This window comes from Lonchura striata, chromosome 4 (assembly GCF_050655825.1).
Source record: "Lonchura striata isolate lonStrDom1 chromosome 4, ASM5065582v1, whole genome shotgun sequence".
In the NCBI taxonomy this organism is placed as follows: domain Eukaryota; kingdom Metazoa; phylum Chordata; class Aves; order Passeriformes; family Estrildidae; genus Lonchura; species Lonchura striata.
Genome location: NC_140706.1, coordinates 49,669,608 through 49,688,615, shown reverse-complemented (window position 1 = coordinate 49,688,615; position 19,008 = coordinate 49,669,608).

The following is a 19,008-nucleotide window of genomic DNA, read 5'->3' as shown; positions in this document are numbered from 1 at the left end:
TTGGCTGAACAGAGTCCATTTAAAATAGGAACCATTACTGACTATTTATATAACTTATTTCAAGGGTAGCTCCAGGGACAGAAAGAACAATAGATCTAACTTCTGAAAATTAAATTACAGTGTATGGACAGGAAAGGAGAAATGTTACGCTGAACAGCCAGGAACAGGTGGATGGCTCTGGTAATGGAACAGGAGCTAATGATGCACCTGTGGCTGACTCAGCCCCTGCAGAACAGGGAGCAGAGGAGGAGGACACTCAGAGTTCAGAGTATGTATGCCTCATGCCCCACCACACACAGAATTCTGTGCCTTCCTTTCTTTTCTGTGTAGGACTTAGTAATACTGCTATGCCTGATTTATCTTTGACGCCTTCCCTACTCTACTTATTTCCCTCCTTCTGCCATGTTGCAGGATGATCACATGATACTATTTGAATTTTGGGAGAAAAAAGCAGCCCAAAACAGATGTGCATCTTTGCATAGAGCCTTAGAGATGAGTGTGGGGGTATGGCAAGGAATGGGGATTGGTCACAGGCCAAAGCTCAGTATTGCATTTGCTTTTTCTGACAAGCTGTAGTAGTGATGTTAGATATGGAAATGCTTCCATTGTAATCACTGGGGCTTGGCATCAGGGGGCCAGCAGGCAGCAGCTGGGCAAATTCCAACAAAAATTCCCTGCTGGAACGGTGCCAGCTGGTTGCCTTTCTCCTGGAGCTGGAGCCCTTCTTCCCAAGGTAGACTTGCACACAGGCAGTTGTGGAGGTCGTGCTTTTATGGCCAATGCTGGATGTCACAGGCCCTGATTTACTTGCTTCTGTGATGGAAATCTTGCAGTTCAAGTTGGGTGCCTGCACAGTAAAATTCCCATTCTGCAGGGGAACAGGAAAGTCCTGCTGTAGGAGCACTCCATCAGGATAAGAAAGATACAGTTCATTACACTGATTAATTTTAACCAAGTGTCTGTGTCACTAGGGAGGACAAAGAATATTATAATTATGGTATAAGGTTTTCAAATTGGTTTTTTTGGGGTGGGGAAAAGACACAGCTTTGAGGCTTTAGGAAAGGCAATGTAGGAGATAACTTGAGTATGGAACTTTTAGGTGTCAGGTCTTAAACATGCCACCTAAAGGGCTTCTACGATTCTAAACCTTAATTTGGCATTTTGCCAATGAATTTGTAGATACTTAAGTTTTGATTGTTAAGTCTGTAGGTGAACAAATCCCAACCCCTGGTTAATATAAAACAGGAATACTTTGTCCCTCCAGTCTCAAGCTTCTCAATTACTGAATGTAACTGTTCTGTTTAGTTAAGGCCAAAATAGCTCAGTGCTGCAGCATTTAAAATTGACCAAAGGCTCCTTCCCAGGGTTGGATCTTGCCAGAGCTGTATTACTCTGTAGTTTAAAACTGGGACCTAGAATGAATATTCTGGGGTGAATAATTCCCAGAGGACAGCTGATGCTGTAGTTACAAAGCTGTCACTGATGACCTGCTGGAAGTCAAGGTTGCCATACACAAACTGGCCAGTGCTAGAGACTGCTGCTACTTCAAAGCCCAGAGCAGGGTGACTGACTGCACCATTCTCCCAGTGAAAACCAGGACATCCTTTCCCTCAGGGCAGGGGAGATGGGAGACCCGAAATCCTCATTAAATGCAGCAAACAGAGCCTTAAAGACAGCAGGGATCTTCAAAGGAAATGTGTCATGGCTAGTCAGTGCAGTTGTATGAATATGTGAGCTTTTATATATCAATAACCACTGAAGTGTGGTCATATTAACAGCTGCATGTTCTTTCTAGTTCTGTTTCCTCTAGTGCACAGCAAGGAGTTGTTGTTAGGTGTCCAATTTGCATGGAATTTTACTCGGAGGTAAGGATCCACCCGTTGTTGTCCTTTCTGCTTTGTGGGAGGAGAAAGCCAGAAGTGGGGAGCTGCACAAGTCAGTCGGATGATGTGGGATGCTGTGGGCAGCTGGCTGGAAGCACAGCCCTTGCTGTGAAGCTCCACAAGTCACTTCTTGGTGAATGTAGAGGCAGAAGCCCTTGCCAAGATGGCACTGGCAGATCTGTGGGTCCCTTGTAATTCTAACTGATTCCATATGTTCAAAGTCTCATTTGCCTGGTGCCAATAGGGCAGCAGACTCAAATTCTTTCCTCACAATAAATGTTGTGATTTTCTTTCTTCCAGTTTACTCAACGTGGACGACAGCTTGTGGCAACCCTGTGTGGCCATGTCTTCTGCAGTAGATGCCTCCCGATTGCCCTGGAGGCCGCTCACATGTGCCCAACCTGCAGAATGGAACTTACTCCAGAACTATACCATACCATTTATTTATGAGTGCTTCTGCTTCTCAGGACAGACTGAGATAGATCTTGGACAATAGGCAGTGTAGAGACTTGTTTCTTTATGTATATAGTTCTTCCTCTATATAGTTTCATTTTTGCTGAATTCAATTTAAATAAAGTTTTGATTGATTTAAATATAGTCTGTCTGCTCTTCTGTGCTGGACTGTACTGATTGTAGTTCTTGTGGCCAGTGTGTGTTGTACAGGGAAAAAGAAACACAGCCTGCTTGGGGTGAGAGGGATTCAATTTCTCAGGCCAGACTCTGGTGGACGCTTTGGGGAAAATGTCATGACTTTATCCCTCAGAAGATGGAAAGAGTAGCAGGTTGTGCACACATCCAAAGAAAGTAATGTTCTTTGACAATAACTGCTACATTAACAAACTGCTGCATTTAGTGCTGTAAGGTTTCATTAGAATTAGAATCTGGAGGCTTTCAAAGGAAGGTGTTTTTGAATGTCTGAAGTTGGTTACCATCTTTGAGCTGTTGGCAGTACAACTATGTTGTAGCTTCCTTCAATCACAGCAGTATAATCCTATGTTACACTGAAGAGGAATGCAACTGTCCAAAGATTTAGAAATTGGACATAAGAGAGGAAAGAAAATTACTTCTGTTATACAAAAGTAATAAAGAGGCACAGGCAGATCTCAGGTAAACAATGGGAGAGTAAATTCATTGTGTCATGAAACAGAAAACTCAGATGACCAAACTGAACTGAGGTCCTCTGTGTGTTAAAAGTTGGTCATCTGTGTGGACATGAATCCTTAATTTTGGTTTTTCATTTTTGTCTTTATTGTATTATTTATCTGCTTCCTCAGTCATATTTCAAGATGTCCTAATATTGCCATATTTATGTAGAGGTAGTAATAAACAAGGTTCAATGTAGCCCCTAATTTTTATGTGGCTTGGTCTTAATAAAAAAATGAAAACATTAGTATTAGCCTGATAAAGTGATTTTTTGATTTTTGTTTTTAATGAAACCTACTTGAGTTGTCAAAATTAAACTCAAAGATAATTCTTCAACAGACACAAATAAAATTATTTAATTACAAGACAGCCATAAATTTTAGACTGATGTTTTTTGGTTCTCATTTTTGCTAGACTTTTAGCTACTTGGTGGATGCAATGACAGTAAGCAGAAATGTCTTGTTAAATTATCTATATGTCTTTCTAAAAGCTATACTCCTAGGTGACATGCAATGCCACGTATTCTCATTAAAAGGAGCATTTAAGGAAACGATTTATGGTCAAGTAAATTTAAGTAATGAAATGGCACTCAGCTGATTTTATAATAGGTTTAAAGAGATGTTAGTATGGCTCAACACTATCAGCTGAGGCAATTTTCTTTTAAAATTTTGGTATAGGGTTAGGAATTAAAGCATTCCGTGTGTGTATATATATATCTATATATAATTTTTAGAAAGTATTGATCTAGGAAAGCACTGATTACCAAAAAGAAACTGAATAGTTAAAGCATTGGTTTCAGTTGTGGTGCATAGTTGTCAGCAGAAGGAAAAGCACATTTTCAGCTCATTTCATCATTGATCTGTAGGCATAGAAGAAATGGGGTATTTTGAGCTTTGAAGGCCAGACCAGAAAGACAGCACATTTGAATTGTTCATTTCTCATAATCGGTGCTTTCGGATTCATACAAGGTGCTTAAATATTCATCTATTAAATGTATATTTGGAATTGCTTTAGTGTCTTTGCATTTTATATAAAGTATTAAATCTACTTTGGGATTCTTCAAAAAATGGAAAAGTCCCTACCCATTCTTCAACACCCAGCATGTTGTCAAATACCCAAAAGGATGAATTGCAAGAACAGAGAAACTTTTGTAAGAAATGAGCCTCCTCATGTAGAGCCGGAGCTGAACATATCCTTGTGCTCTCCAGAGCCCCGGATCAATTTCCACCATTCTCCCCACACCCCAGAGCACCCAACAGGACCAGGGGCGGAGGAGCAGCCCTGAACCTGGCAGGGCTGAGATGGGTTCCCTGCTGCTCTCAGGAGCCACAGCCCTTCCTTCTGAACACAGGTCCCGAGGCAGAGTGGCTAGAAGGAAAAGTGAATACTAATTCTGCTTCTTCTGCTCTGTCACCTTCCGTAGTGGAGCAGGGCTTCAGGAGGAAGGTGTAATGAACAAAAAAAAAAAAAAAATTAAACTTTTGGGGAATGTTGTTAACAATGTATGTATGAAAAGGGATGTTGTTGATACAAGTAACAAGTTATAATTGGATATATAGTTAACAGGGTGTGGTGCAGGATTGGATGTTGTGGGTACAAAGTAAGGTTTTATTAAAACTCAATACTGTTGTGTATACTTAAAAGGGGACTGGAACCAGGCAGTAAATGCCAATCTGTGTAGTGGGGGCAGAGAAGCTCCTAGAAGTATAACATCGTAGAACACAGCCACAGCTTGGATTAAGACTGGAGGAGAGACCAACCACTAAGAAGCAAGAATCTCAAAATGATTGGCCAAGACGGCGCCAACTTATGGGGCCAGTCAGCAACAGAAAAAGAAACCTATTACAGCACGGATCCTGAGCGCCCCAATAAGGGAAGAAGAGGGAGACTTTAAAAGGCCTGGCGTGTGTGACACCCGGGTCTTTCCTTGGAGCTGGTATCCTTAGAAATGCCCCTAGGTATACAGTTACTAAGTTATTGAAACAGTCTCTGGACTGGCCAGAGGCTTTGGCTTCCAGTTGTTCTGTCGGTAATAAACAGGCTTGCTTGTTTTTAATTAACCAGCCTGCTTTTTATTTCTTACTTTAAAGTTTTTGTTGTAAGCCTGTCCATAACAACTGGGGCATCGCCCTGGAGAGCCACACCCAGAGGCGGGTCTGGTGTAGGACTTGGATTTGGGAGGTGCACCCGGACGATTCCAGCTGACTGGATTCTTGAGGAGTACATTGGATCCACAGAGGGGCTGCTGGCTTGATCCTCAGGAACTCCTGGAAGCCTCAACAACTTAGAGTAGCCTTCCAGGCAGCGGGAGAGGTCCTCGCAGCACTTGGGTGAGCGGCACCTGGGTGAGTGTGCGAGGGGGATGGAGGGTATGGAAGGGTACACCCCGAATGGTGAGAGAGTGTGTGTGAGTGAGACGGGGCCGGCAGGCCAGACCCCCGGAGCGATAGTGGAAGGAAGCGAGAGGGCAGAGGACTGAGTGTGGTACCCTTGGGGCTCAGCCATCCCCAAGACCCCCGGGGTGGGCTGGATTGAGGGATTCGGTCCCAAGAGCACCCAGGGAATGCCTCAGAGTGAGGGGATACCCCTAAGAGGGCCACGGAGGGCTGAGTGCCCAGAGCTTCCCAGGGGTGGGTCTGGGAAGACCGTCCAAAGCCATTAAAGGTGACTTCCGTGGGTTCCCAGAAACCCAGTGCCTGGAAAGGTCCTTTGGAAGCAGGACCTCAGCGTCGGTGGTAGAAAATACTCCTAACCGGAGACCGAGGATAGGGAGCCACCGGTTAGGGGAGTGTCCTCCTTTTTGGTAGGGGGGGATCGGAGTCCCGGCCGAGGGGGGTAGGACCCCAATTCTCTGCACGGCGGGCACGCGGGGCGGGCACGCACCTGGTCCTGCACGGGGTGGGCTGGGCAGGTGGACGCACCTGGTTTCGGCCACGCCAGGCAAGTTAGGGGGATCCTCCTGGCCTGGTGACTCGGAGCTGGGATCTCCTCCTACCCTGGCGAGCTCGGGTCAGGGAATTTGTTGTTTCCTTTTATGTGGTACTTCAGTTACATAGTTTTTACTTTTGAGTCCAGGACTACCTGGATGTAATTTATTGGTATCATTGCTTTTCTAGGTGCTGATTATTTGGGGATAGAAATGGTTATTGTTTAACTGTTTCAAGCTGAGTTAATTGTGTGTGTGTCGAAGGTCAGAGCACGGTGTAAGTGAGGTTCTGGGGTGAGGTGGTAGCCAAGAGTCCCCAGACCACTTACCGGACAGGGAGAATGAACTTAAAAAGCATTTCGTTAGAGAGAGAGTATATCTGTTTAGTGTACTGTTAGTTTGAAGGTAGAGGTATTAAAAATTATAAGTTGCTAAATTTTATGTTTGAGTTCAAGACTACTTGAACGCATTTAGTTGGTACAAGTTGGCTTTTGGAATAAGTAGAAAGTTTAAGTCTTCATTTTGCAGCGAGTGGTGCTGGCAGCCGCGAGGCGCCGTTGGAGTGCGAGGCAGCGGCGGCTCAGAGGAGCCACTTTGCGGCCGGGCCTCCCTGGGAGGGGCCGCGGTGACGGGCGGGCATTGCCTGACGAGAAGGGGGCGGCCAAGGGGGCTGAGCCTGGCAGAGGGCCCTGGGGCTGCTTGCTAGCAGTGCTCCAGCTTGTGACCCTAATCATCAAGTTACAAGGAATGTAACCTATTTATTTATATGTGTGACTTGATTGCGATGGAATCTTGTGGTCAGTTATAGCGAGTTATTTTATTCTTTTTGTTTCTATAGGTTGTTTGTTTTATTGGATCATTTCATTACTTTTGTTTGTTGTATTAATTTCAATTACGAGAATGCCAATTTGGTATTTTGGATCATTACTAGTTATATTTAGTTTGATCTTTTTATTGTAATCTATTCAGATTGTTTGATTTAGTTGTTTCTGTTAGATTTATTTGGTACTTTAATAGTATAGTTTTATTTTGATTTTGCATTTTAATGGTTTTATTTCAGTTTATCAATTATTTTATTCAATTGTTTTACTAGACAAAAATTTGCCCAATTTAATTATTTAATTCCAATAATTCCATTTAATTATTTTATTTAAATTTGACAGTTGTGATTTCAATTAGTCTAATTCAATTATTCTCTTTCAATTGTACTAATTATTTCATTCTATTTCAATTATCTGAATTATTCTCATTTAAATCTGAACTAGGTTAAAGTTGCTATTTCAATTCCATTTGTTTTATTTTAATTGTTTTATTCTGATTTGTTTATTTCAATTTATTTCAATTGTTTTATTTCAATTCATGAATTAATTCAATTTTTGATATTAAAACAAAAACAAAACAAAAAATGATTCCAATTGTTTTATTCCAAATGTTTATTTTAATTGTTATGAAGAATTGTTTGTTTAAATTGTTTTATTTTAATTCATTTATTATCTTTATTAAGATTAATTATATAATTATTCAAAATTAGATCATCCTATTTTGTTATGATAGTTTATTTCTAATAATTTTATTGAATTTTAGTAGTTTATTCCAGTTGTTTCTTTATTGCAATTGCACAATTTTAATTTCATAATTCTAATTAATTTCATTCTGATTGTTTTTATTGAAATTCAATTATTTTATTTTAATTCTTTTATTTCAATTTTTTAAATTAAATGTCAACAGTTTTATTTTTGTTTGTTTTCAATCACTTGATCATTCCATCTGGTATTAATTACATTATTTTAGATTGTTAAATTCAATATTTTGGATAAAAGTTATTTTTGACCAATCAAGGTTCACATTGCTATATCAGTTTATTCAGTCAAGAGTAATTTCAATTGTCCTGTTTCACATAAGTGTAGATCCTTTCATTAGCTCATTTGACTTACTGCTTGCTAGGTTAGTTCGTTGTCCAGTTAATTTATAAAATGGGGCAGGGTACTAGTAAGAACTCCCGCAGGGGAGGGATTAAGAAGGGTAAGCTGAAAGAAATTCCACCCAGTAGCCCTTTAGGAGAAATGATTGAAAAGTGGGAAGGTGATGAGAAGTTTAAAGGATTATCTAAAATAAAGATGATACAATATTGTGTGGAAATATGGCCAAAAGAAGCTCTCCAGGAAGGGTCAGTTTACTGGCCTTGGTATGGTTCAAAGGACAGGTGGTTGTGTTTAGCTTTAAACAAATATGTGAATTTGAGGAAGAGTGTGAGTGAGGAAGAAACTAAGTATGCAAGTTGTTGGTTAGAAAGTGATACCCTGGAGGAAAAAGCAAAAGGGTACAAAGTGTCAAAGGACATTAAGAATGTTAAAGACTCAAGGGAAAAGCCCGCAAGAAGGTGGGACCCTTTATCTTCCACCCTCTTCCCCTCCTGTTCCTCCGGCACCTCCTCTTGTCCAACCTGCTCCTTCAATACCTGCACCTGTCCAACCTACCCCTTCAGCCTCTCCGACTCCTCCCCATATTCTCTCCACACCATCAACAGGAAGTACATTAACAGCCCCAAGTCAGGTGGTTATAACCCCTGACTCCAGGATTAAGGTTTCGTCACACCCTCCAAACCTCCTCATAACCAGTGCTAACCAACCTCCTTCACAGAGTGTTGTCTTAAACACCTCCAAGACACATAAATGAAACAAAGATTGATGGGAGAGGGGACTAGTAGCGAATAGTGATTGGCAGAATAGTGTGCAAGGAAATAAAGTTCAAGGTTGTAATTGTGGTAAAGCTGAAACAGCTAGTCCAATATCCCACCATTGTAACACTCGGTTTAAAACCAGTGTTGCTCAGGAGGAGAAAGGGCAGAAAGACTATTTCCCCTAAGGGAAGTTCCCATGGGAGGAGCCAATGGAATAGGATTTGTGAATGCCCCATTGACAGCTTCCGAGGTGAGGAATTTTAAGAAAGAAACAAAGACCTTGGTAGAAGAATTGCACACCAGCTAGATCAATTCCTAGGTCCTAATATCTATACCTGGGAAGAATTAAATTCAATAATAGGAATTTTATTTTCTCCCGAGGAGATGCAGCTAATACAAATTGCAGGAATAAAAGTGTGGGAGAAAGAAAATAGAACGGGCCACCCTGCAGATGTTCCCCCTGGGGAGGTTAAAATGCCCCTAACACCACCGGATTGGGACACAAATAATGAAGCAGGGCAGAAGAGTATGGGGGAGTATAGATCTTTGATCATAAAAGGAATCAGGAACGCAGTTCCGAGAGCAAACAATGTAAAGCTAACATTTGATAGCCATCAGGAAAAGGATCAGGCTCCAAGTGCGTGGTTAGCCCGGTTAAAAAGAAATTTTCAACTTTACTCCAGTGTGGATGCAGAAAGCCGGGAGGGAAAGGTACTCATTAGGGTACACTTTGTGGCGAGGCCTTGGGATGATATTAGAAAGAAACTGGAAAAGCTTGAAGAATGGCAGGAAAGGAGTTTAAATGAGCTATTAAAGGAAGCACAAAAGGTGTTTCTAAGGAGGAAGGAGGAGAAGGCGAAAATGAAGGCAAAAATCATGGTAGCAGTAGCAAGGGAAAGTCAGGGAAAGCCGGAAGAAACCCAAAAGGAGATAGAATGGCATAAGAGGGAGAGAAAACCAGACCAAAGAGGAGAATTTGAAAAACGAGAGTGATTTTATTGTGGTAACAGGGGTCATGTCAAGAAAAATTGTAAGCAGTTCATAAAAGACCAGAAGTTATACAGAGAAATTGAGATAGGAGTTGGAGAAGGAGAAGATTAGGGATGTCAGGGGCTCTATTCTCTGAGGGCAGTAAAGGATTTAAAAGGGGAGCCCTTGATAAATTTAGAGGTTGGTCCTCAGAGAGAAGAATTTGAATTTTTAGTAGATACAGGAGCTGATAGGTCATGTGTTTTTAAGATGCCAGAAGGTAGTGTGTTGCTTCTCTTTGGACCACCACTTGTTGCTTTCGGTGGTCACTCGCCGCTGTCCCCTGTCCCTCCCCGGCCCCCCGGGACCCTCCGGCTAGCTGTCCCCTCTGGGGCTGGGGTTTGCCGTGGTCCCGCTGCCCTGGGCTTACCAGGCAGCGTTTGGGTTAGCACGGTCCGAGCAGCAGCGTTGCCTCGGTCGCCGCTAGGATTTGAGATAAAGAGACCCAGAGAGACCAATGGTATGCTTGTCCAGAGAGATTGTATTGCGTGAAGCGTTGCTGGGACCAAAAGGCCACGGGCTATTGCCCAGATACAGTTTTATACAGCAAAATTAAGATATAAGGTCTAAACAATAGAGACAGTGTTCAGCTAAGGCACATCAGAACCACCCCAGGGGCCAGGCCAAATGGGAACTGCTCAGGGGTGGAAAGAAGGGGGTTTACAGAGGAATGCTGAAGCAGGACGTTCCCGAAACAGTGGAGCATACATAAATGTATCTTTTCCCTCAGTTTACCATTCCCAAGGCCTTTCTAAAACAATGGGGCATACATGAATGTATCCTTTTCCTCAGTTTACCATTCCTAAGGCCTTTCTAAAACCTTCCTCCACACTACCATGCCAGCATGATAGCTACAATTCCCTCTTCTTTACTTAATAAGAAGAACAGTGCCTTGGGAGAAGGTAAAACTGTGGCTCTTAAACTGCAGTGTCTTTCTGCTTGTCATCTTCCCACCAATCGCTTTCCGTGGCGGCAGCAGCGATGAAAACCGGTGCGGAAGCCTTTGGCTTCGAGGTGATGACCTTGGAGACGATCCGCTTCAGAATCCCAAATGCTAACAGAACTAAAAACAATGCAACTAGAAAGTAAAAGATGTCTTTTAAAAGAGACACTGCCAACCCAGAAAGATCCTAGTCTTTGAACAGAGTTTTAAACCAATCCTCATTTTCTTGCTTCATACTCCCAGTGAGGCTTCTCATTTTCTGAATGGACGAGTGGACACTCTGACTTTTAGATGACAGATCAAAACAACACAACCCATCAAATTCTTTACATCCATGACCATGTGCCCACAGCAGGAAATCAATAGCTGTCCTATTTTGGAGGGTAGCCTTCCTGGTTATTTCCTCATCTTCTAGGAGGTCACTCAGGGCTGCTGATGTTAAATTTGCCTGCTTTGTCACCCAGCATTCTAGATTGCCTAATTCACTCAATGCTTTGGCTGCCGCAACCCATGGTAAAAACACAGAGACGGCAACTCTTTTGGATTTTGCCCAATGGTAAATTCCTGCATCACAATGTTCATCAAATTGACTTGCACTCCGCTTAGTAATCTTTTTCTCACCTTTTGCTTGCCCAATTGGAATTTGGGTCATGTTGGGGGAAGCAAGGGTCAGATGCCCAAAAGTGCATGGACCTCCAATAAGACGAGAGGGGATTCCTGGGTATGCTCTGTCCCCACAGATAAGAAACATTCCCTTGTCCAGCTTGCGTGGACGGAAATCAGTGGTGGATGTAAATTTCAGCTTATAGACAGCTGTGCACCATTGACCTGCTCTGAATTCTACCTTGTACTGTTTGACATGCTCATATAATTTTACTTCTTTGGTTGGGGAAAAATCAAATTGAATGCAGAATTCAGCTTTTGCAGAGCCTAGGAGTTTTAATTCCTGGGGCTCTCCCTCAGCAGTGGGCAAATGTGAGACCCATCCTTGCCACAAAATGAGGGGATTTCGCACTGGTGCTTTAACTTGTCCTGCACCTTTAGGTATTTTATTTTCGTTCACCTGCTTTTGCAAATGGACCAGATCAATTGGGAACTCATCCTCCTTACTTGGCACCCCTATTAAACATGTGGACATTGGATTTTCTGCTGAGGCAGTGGGCAAACACATAAGATCTTGTTGCAAGGCTTGGGCTAGCGTGACCCACACATTTTTCTTGGGCTGTGGAACAATCCATGCATCCACCATGGAAGGGTAGATGACCATTCCCTGGAACTAAACGATGAGCAGGAATGTGGAAATTGACATTCTGCTAGTCTGAAAGAAAGATAAAATCATATAACAAAGTAAACTAACTCTGAAAAAGATACAATTTGCTCTGCCAGTATAAAGGAAAATGATTCCCCCCCTCCCACTTTCCCCCCTTGTTGAGGAGGCCCTTCAGACCCTGGAGTCCTCGGGGTTGCTGCTGCTGTAGCAACCACCCTTTCCCGTGGTTTTATCACTGAGTCCTCTGTCCTCAGCACAGCTTTCCTGGTGCACTCCTCGATGAGCTGATCGAGTGTGGGGGGAGGCGATGATGGAAGAGCCAGGATGACTCGCTGACAGACTTCATTTGCATTTGTGGTGACAAGTTCTAATATAAGCTGGTCTTGGAACTCTGGATTTTGCACCCTTTTTTCCACAGAGGCTCGCACTCGATCCACAAAATCCATGAATGGTTCTGCAACAGACTGCTTCAAAGCACTATAAGAAACAACAGGTTCTTTAGAAGGCATGTTAAAAAATGCACGTTCTGCTGCATCCCTGGACAGGTCCAACACTGCCCTGGGAATGCCTGCTGCTTGCTTTTCAGCTTGGCTCCAATCACCCTCACCCACTAGATGTTCTAAAGTGATTTCCTCATCCTCTGTATCTGTGGAATGACTTGGATTTTGCAGAATCTCTGGGAGGAGATGTCCTGCAAGCCTTTTCCAGGTTCTTTCCCACAATCTAAACTCAGACTGAGGGAGCAAGCAACTGAAAAGATGTTTCAAGTCAGCAGGGACATATGTTTTAGAGCTTAGAGTAGCTTTTAAAATGCTCTTAAAAAAATCACTTCTTTCCCCAAACTCACGCTTTGTTTTGCAAAGTTCCCTAATACTATCATACGAAAGGGGCTCCCATTTGGCGTTCTGTCCCCTGGCATTATAGATCACAGGGGTCAGGAACGCACGGTCGGTGTCTCTGACCAGTTCCCGGTTCCCCGCGCTGACAGTGTCGGTGCTGCCGTTGCCAGAGAGACCGGGAGAGGGAGAGGGAGGCGGGCCGGCTTGTGTGGGAGTGGCCGCAGCCGGCGGGGCCGTGTGGAGCGGGGCAGGGGGCAGGGGGTGGTGATGCAACTGCGAGGGGAGGAGCTGAGGGCTGAACCGGGGGCTGGAATGTGGGCTGGAATGTGGGCTGAACCATGGGCTGAACCGGGGGCTGGATCGCCGCAAGGGAGGAGGGGTTGGGATCGGGGACGGGCGAAGGAAGGGGTATGTGGGCTGGCACAGGGAGCACCGGGAGCACCGCGTGGCCGCCTCCATGTTTTGGTGGCTGCACGAGGGGGATGGGGGGTGCAAAGCATGGATTTTCAGCTGCGGGAGCGAAAGCAGGAGGCGGAGAAGGGTTAGAAACTAAATCTACATCTGCACGGTTAGTTTTTTCACCGCAGGGGGCGCGGGGAGACACAGGGGACGCAACAGGGCGCTTTTCTGCTCCCCGGGCGCACTGAGTGTCTGCACTCTCTTTCACAACATTGTAAATGAACAAAAACATTCTCATAAAACCTTCTTTCACTGAGGGATCTCCTGCCTTTGTCCTTTCACTCAGCACTGCACCCACACTCTTCCAAAATCGTCTTCTCTCACTACTTGCTCTGTTACCTCGGGAAAACTTACTGATAACCATCTGACAAACTCTTTCACAAGGCTCTTAGGAAATTTGACACCTGCACTCTGCAGGGGCTCCTGAACTTGCTTATAAATCTCTTTCTGCTGTGTAGTCAGCGTAACACCCATCGCTACCTTCACAGCAAATCTCAACCAATTACTGTAGCAAACCCCAAAGTTCTAAAGCTACGACGGAGACTCCCGTCACACCTGCGCGCTGGCGTGTCCCCCCTCGGGCACAAGAGAGCCGATGTCTCCTGGCCGGGCCCCTGCCCCCCAGTACCGAGACTCACCCACTGCCGTCCTTTAGACACCGCTGCAGCAACGATTCCCGACTCCGCGGGCGGTTTTCCAGGTGTTGGGAGGTGCCGTCCGACCCGTGGAGACCGCGCCAGACAGAAATCGGCGTCTGTCTCCACGGCAACAGTCCCGCTGGGCTGTGTGGAGAGGCAAATGCCCCACCACCAGCGTGATCCAAGAGCTTCTCCCCGCGGAACTGACAGCCTGCGTGGCGGCTTATTCGCACCGCTCTCCGCTCTGTTGCTCGCGGTGACACTGCAAAGCATCTGGAAAAGCTCCTAGCCAGTGGGCTGTCCACGACGGCTGGGGCCTCGCTCGCTCAGACCAATGCAAAGCCCAACGTTGGTGCACCACTTGTTGCTTCTCTTTGGACTGCCACTTGTTGCTTTCGGGGGTTCCTTGCTGCTGTCCCCCGTCCCTCCCCGGCCCCCCGGGACCCTCCGGCTAGCTGTCCCCTCTTGGGGCCAGGGTTTGCCGTGGTCCCGCTGCCCTGGGCTTACCGGGCAGCGGCTGGGTTAGCACGGTCTGAGCGGCAGCGTTGCCTCAGTCGCCGCTAGGATTCGAGATAAAGAGACCAAGAGAGACCAATGGTATGCTTGTCCAGATAGATTGTATTGCCTGAAGCATTGCAGGGACCAAAAGGCCACGGGCTATTGCCCAGATACAGTTTTATACAGCAAAATTAAGAGATACGGTCTAAACAATAGAGACAGTGTTCAGCTAAGGCACATCAGAACCACCCCAGGGGCCAGGTCCAATGGGAACTGCTCAGGGGTGGGGAGAAGGGGGTTTACAGAGGAATGCTGAAGCGGGACTTTCCCGAAACAGTGGAGCATACATAAATGTATCTTTTCCCTCAGTTTACCATTCCCAAGGCCTTTCTAAAACAATGGGGCATACATGAATGTATCCTTTTCCTCAGTTTACCGTTCCTAAGGCCTTTCTTAAACCTTCCTCCACGCTACCATGCCAGCATGATAGCTACAGTAGTGAACTTGGTAGAACAACTTGTAAAGTAAGAGGGGCAAGCAGTAGTCCATTTGAAGTACCCATAATTAAACAAGTAATAGTAAGAGGAAATTCAAGGGTAGGATGTGTTGATTTACTATTTATGCCTAATTTGAAGTGTAATTTACTCAGCCGTGATTTACAAATAAAGTTCTTTAGTTCCAAAAGAAGGGAAGATGGTAGCAACAATTATGAGATTAAATACCAAAGATGAGAAAGAAATAGATTCCCAGGTATGGGCAGAAGAAGGTGGTCGATGCTTATTAGATATACCGCCGATAAAGATAAAAATGAAACCCGAAATTACAACCATTCGAGTCCGTCAATACCCCATCTCAGCTGAAGGAAAACAGGGGTTAACTCCCATAATAAAAGGATTGATTCAAGATGGGACATTAGAGCCATGTATGTCACCCCATAATAGACCAATTTTACCAGTTAAAAAGTCATGTGGAACGTACCGATTAGTACAGGATCTAAGAGAAGTCAATAAGCAAACTGTAGCCAGATATCCAGTAGTGCCTGACCCTTACACACTGTTGAATAAAATACCACCAGAACATTCCTGGTTTAGTGTGATAGAACTTAAAGATGTGTTTTGGGCATGCCCATTAGCAGAGGAGAGTAGGGGGTGGTTTGCTTTTGAATGGTATGATGAGAACACAGGGAGAAAACAATTATATCAATGGACGCGATTGCCCCAAGGGTTTACTGAATCACCAAATCTGTTTGACAAGCATTGGAAGAATTATTAGAGCAATTTGAGTCAAAACAGAATACCCAGATTTTACAATATGTGGATGATCTATTCATTTTGGGGGAGCAAAAGGAAATAGTACGAGAACCTACCATAGAACTTTTAAATTTTCTGGGAAAAAAGGGCTTAAAAGTGTCAAGAGGAAAGCTCAAATTTGTAGAGCAAGAAGTAAAATATTTAGGACATCTAATTGGGAAAGGTTATAAGAAATTGGCAATGAGTAGAATTGAGGGAATCCTATCCTTGCCCTCCCCAAAAAAGAAAAGGGATGTAAGACAATTATTTGGCTTAGTTGGATACTGTAAATCCTGGATAGATGGACACACCAAGTTAGTTAAATTCTTATATGATAAATTGGTTGAGACCCAGACTTTTGAATGGACTGAAGAAGATGAAGGGAAATTAACAGAGTTAAAGGAAAGACTGATGAAAGCTCCAGGTTTAAGTTTGCCCAATTTGGAAAAACCTTTTGAACAGTTTGTAAATGTAGATGAAGGAATTGCTTATGGTGTATTAGTGCAAGAGTGGTGCGGAGAAAGGAAACCAATTGCTTATATGTCAGAATTGTTGGAACCTGTGGTGAGAGGCTGGCCCACCTGCCTACAGTCGGTGGCCGCTGCTGTGACTCTAATTGAGGAAAGCTATAAACTAACCTTTGGAGGTAGAATTAAGGTACATACCCCCATGATATAACATTAATATTGAGCAAAAAAGCTAATCAATGGATTACGGACAGTCGATTACTTAAATATGAAATAGTACTAACTAATATTGATAGCATAGAACTTACAACTACAAAAGTGCAAAATCTTGCACAATTTTTATATGGAAAATCAGAAGGCCACCTTGAACATTGTTGTGAAGAATTAATGAATCTGCAGACTAAAGCAAGAGAAGAGCTACAAGAATTACCTTTATTAGAAGGGGAAGTGTTATTTATAGATGGCTCTTCTCGAACTGTAGAAGGGAAAAGGGTGTCCGGTTATGCAGTTATAGATGGGAAAACGATGAAAGTAATAGAAAAAGGAAAATTACCAACTAAATGGTCAGCTCAGTGCTGTGAATTGTATGCCCTATTAAGAGGCTTAATTTGGTAGAAATACAATAAAGGAACTATCTATACTGATTCCAAGTATGCTTACGGAGTTGTACACACATTCGGTAAGATTTGGGAAGAAAGAGGGTTTATAAACTCTAAAGGTAAAATGTTAATTCATGAAGAATTGATAAAGGAAATACTAAAAGCACTAAAAGATCCATTAGAAGTCACAGTAGTACATGTTAAAGGACATCAAAGGGGGACATCAATAGAAATGCAAGGAAACAATTTAGCGGATCAGACAGCAAAAGAGGCAGCTTTAGGAAAGGAAGAGTGGATATTTGAAATAGAAAAACTAAAAGAAATGGATGGGGAAGAAATTCCAGTATGCACAGAACAAGAGCAAAAAGAATTGCAGAAACAAGGGGGTGTGAGGGATGAATTGGGGAAATGGATAATGCCTGATGGGAGGCAAGTATTGAATAAAAACCTATCCTGTAAAATCCTAGAAATTCTGCATGCCTCTACACATTGGGGAACTCAAGCACTCTGTGATCACTTTTTCAGAACATATGTGTGCATTGGGGGTTTTGGGATAGCAAAAGCTGTATCAAAGTATTGTATGGCTTGTCAGAAAATAAATAACAAAATAATTAAGAAAGTACCTGTAGGGGGAAGAGAATTAGCTAAAAGACCTCTTCAGAACATACAAATTGACTTCACTGAATTTCCTCAAGTACAGAAGTTTAAACATTTATTAGTTATTATCAATCACCTTACCCATTGGCTAGAGGCTTTTCCAATAGTAAAAGCAACTGCAGAAACTGTTAGTAAAATTCTGCTAGAACAAATTATCCCACGTTATGGTATAGTGAATACAATAGATTCAGACAGAGGGCCTCATTTTACTGCTAGAATTTTACAAAATGTAATTGAAACACTTGGTATGACTTGCAAGTTGCATACTCCTTGGAGGCCCCAAAGCTCAGGAAGGGTAGAGCAAGCTAACCAGACCCTGAAAATTATACTTACCAAGTTAGTAGATGAAACAAAAATGAATTGGGTAAAATGCCTCCCTTTAGCCCTGATGAGAGTGAGAACAAAGCCTAGATCTGATATGGGTATTTCCCCTCACAAACTGATGTTTGGACTCCCATTTTTGATTACCTCACATTGTATGGGGACATATGAAGAAGGGGAAAAAGGTGTGAAAATTTACCTAAAAACAATTGCAAAAACATTAGAAGAGTTAAGGAGGAATGGATATTTCCCCCAAAGTACTGCCATTGATTTTAAAATCCATAAATACCAACCAGGAGATTGGGTATTAATTAGATCATGGAAAGAACAGCCATTAACCCCCAGATGGGAAGGCCCATACCAAGTTTTATTAACTACCGAAACTGCAATAAGAACTCAAGAAAAAGGGTGGACCTGTGTCACTAGGGTCAAAGGTTCAGTTTCTGCTCCCACAGGATAGACTATGGAAGACTCTACTAACACCAAGTAGCACCTCTTTTTTTATAAAACGTTGTTCTAACGTTGTAATCTATGAACTGTTATTTAAAGATATTATTTATAAACTTGTTATTTAATATCCTATTTAATCCAGTATTAGTGTTAAAGTTAAGATAAAGAGCTATTTAAATATTTATTGTAATATTTATTATTAAAGTGTTACTATTTAGAATATTTATTGACAGTTTTGGATAAAATGTTAATAGAAACTAATTGCACTTTCTGGTATTTCTCATTACAGAATCTGTGACAAGGAGTCTCCATAAGATAGAGCATTCTCCCACCATAGTAGCGATCTGACCCTAAAACGGGAAAAAAATAACAAGTCAACACACAAAAGAGTGGAGTAAGATGAGGATACCGGTAAGAATGTCAGCACAGGGGGCAAGCCCAGATCAGGTGACAGTACTCTTACCATCTGAGGCTGACCAAGGACCACGAGAGTCAAGAGAGTAACCTGTACTGCACCCCCATGGGTGCTGATAGCAATAGTGACTGCGAGTCTCCAGGAGAGCTCACCGAACTCCTGTGATAACTGCTATCATGCTATCTATACCGGGAATGCGCAGAGCGCAGTTCTCACATTCCACACTAATCTTAACCCTGAGTGTGTTGACTTGTCACAATTACAAACCCGTGTAAAAGATGGAAAAACCTACTGGCTATTTGAAAATGAAGGGACCCATAAACAGAAACTAATGGGGGAATCCCCTACAAGGGAGAAATGGTTATGCACTGATAAGAAAATAGGGAATAGGGTCGTTAAAGGATTGGACTTAATACAAGAGAAAGAGATAAGAGGGGTGATTAAACCAGGAGTAGAAACAAAATTAAGGAATTGAAAGAATTTGATTTTAGATCTGGTAGAA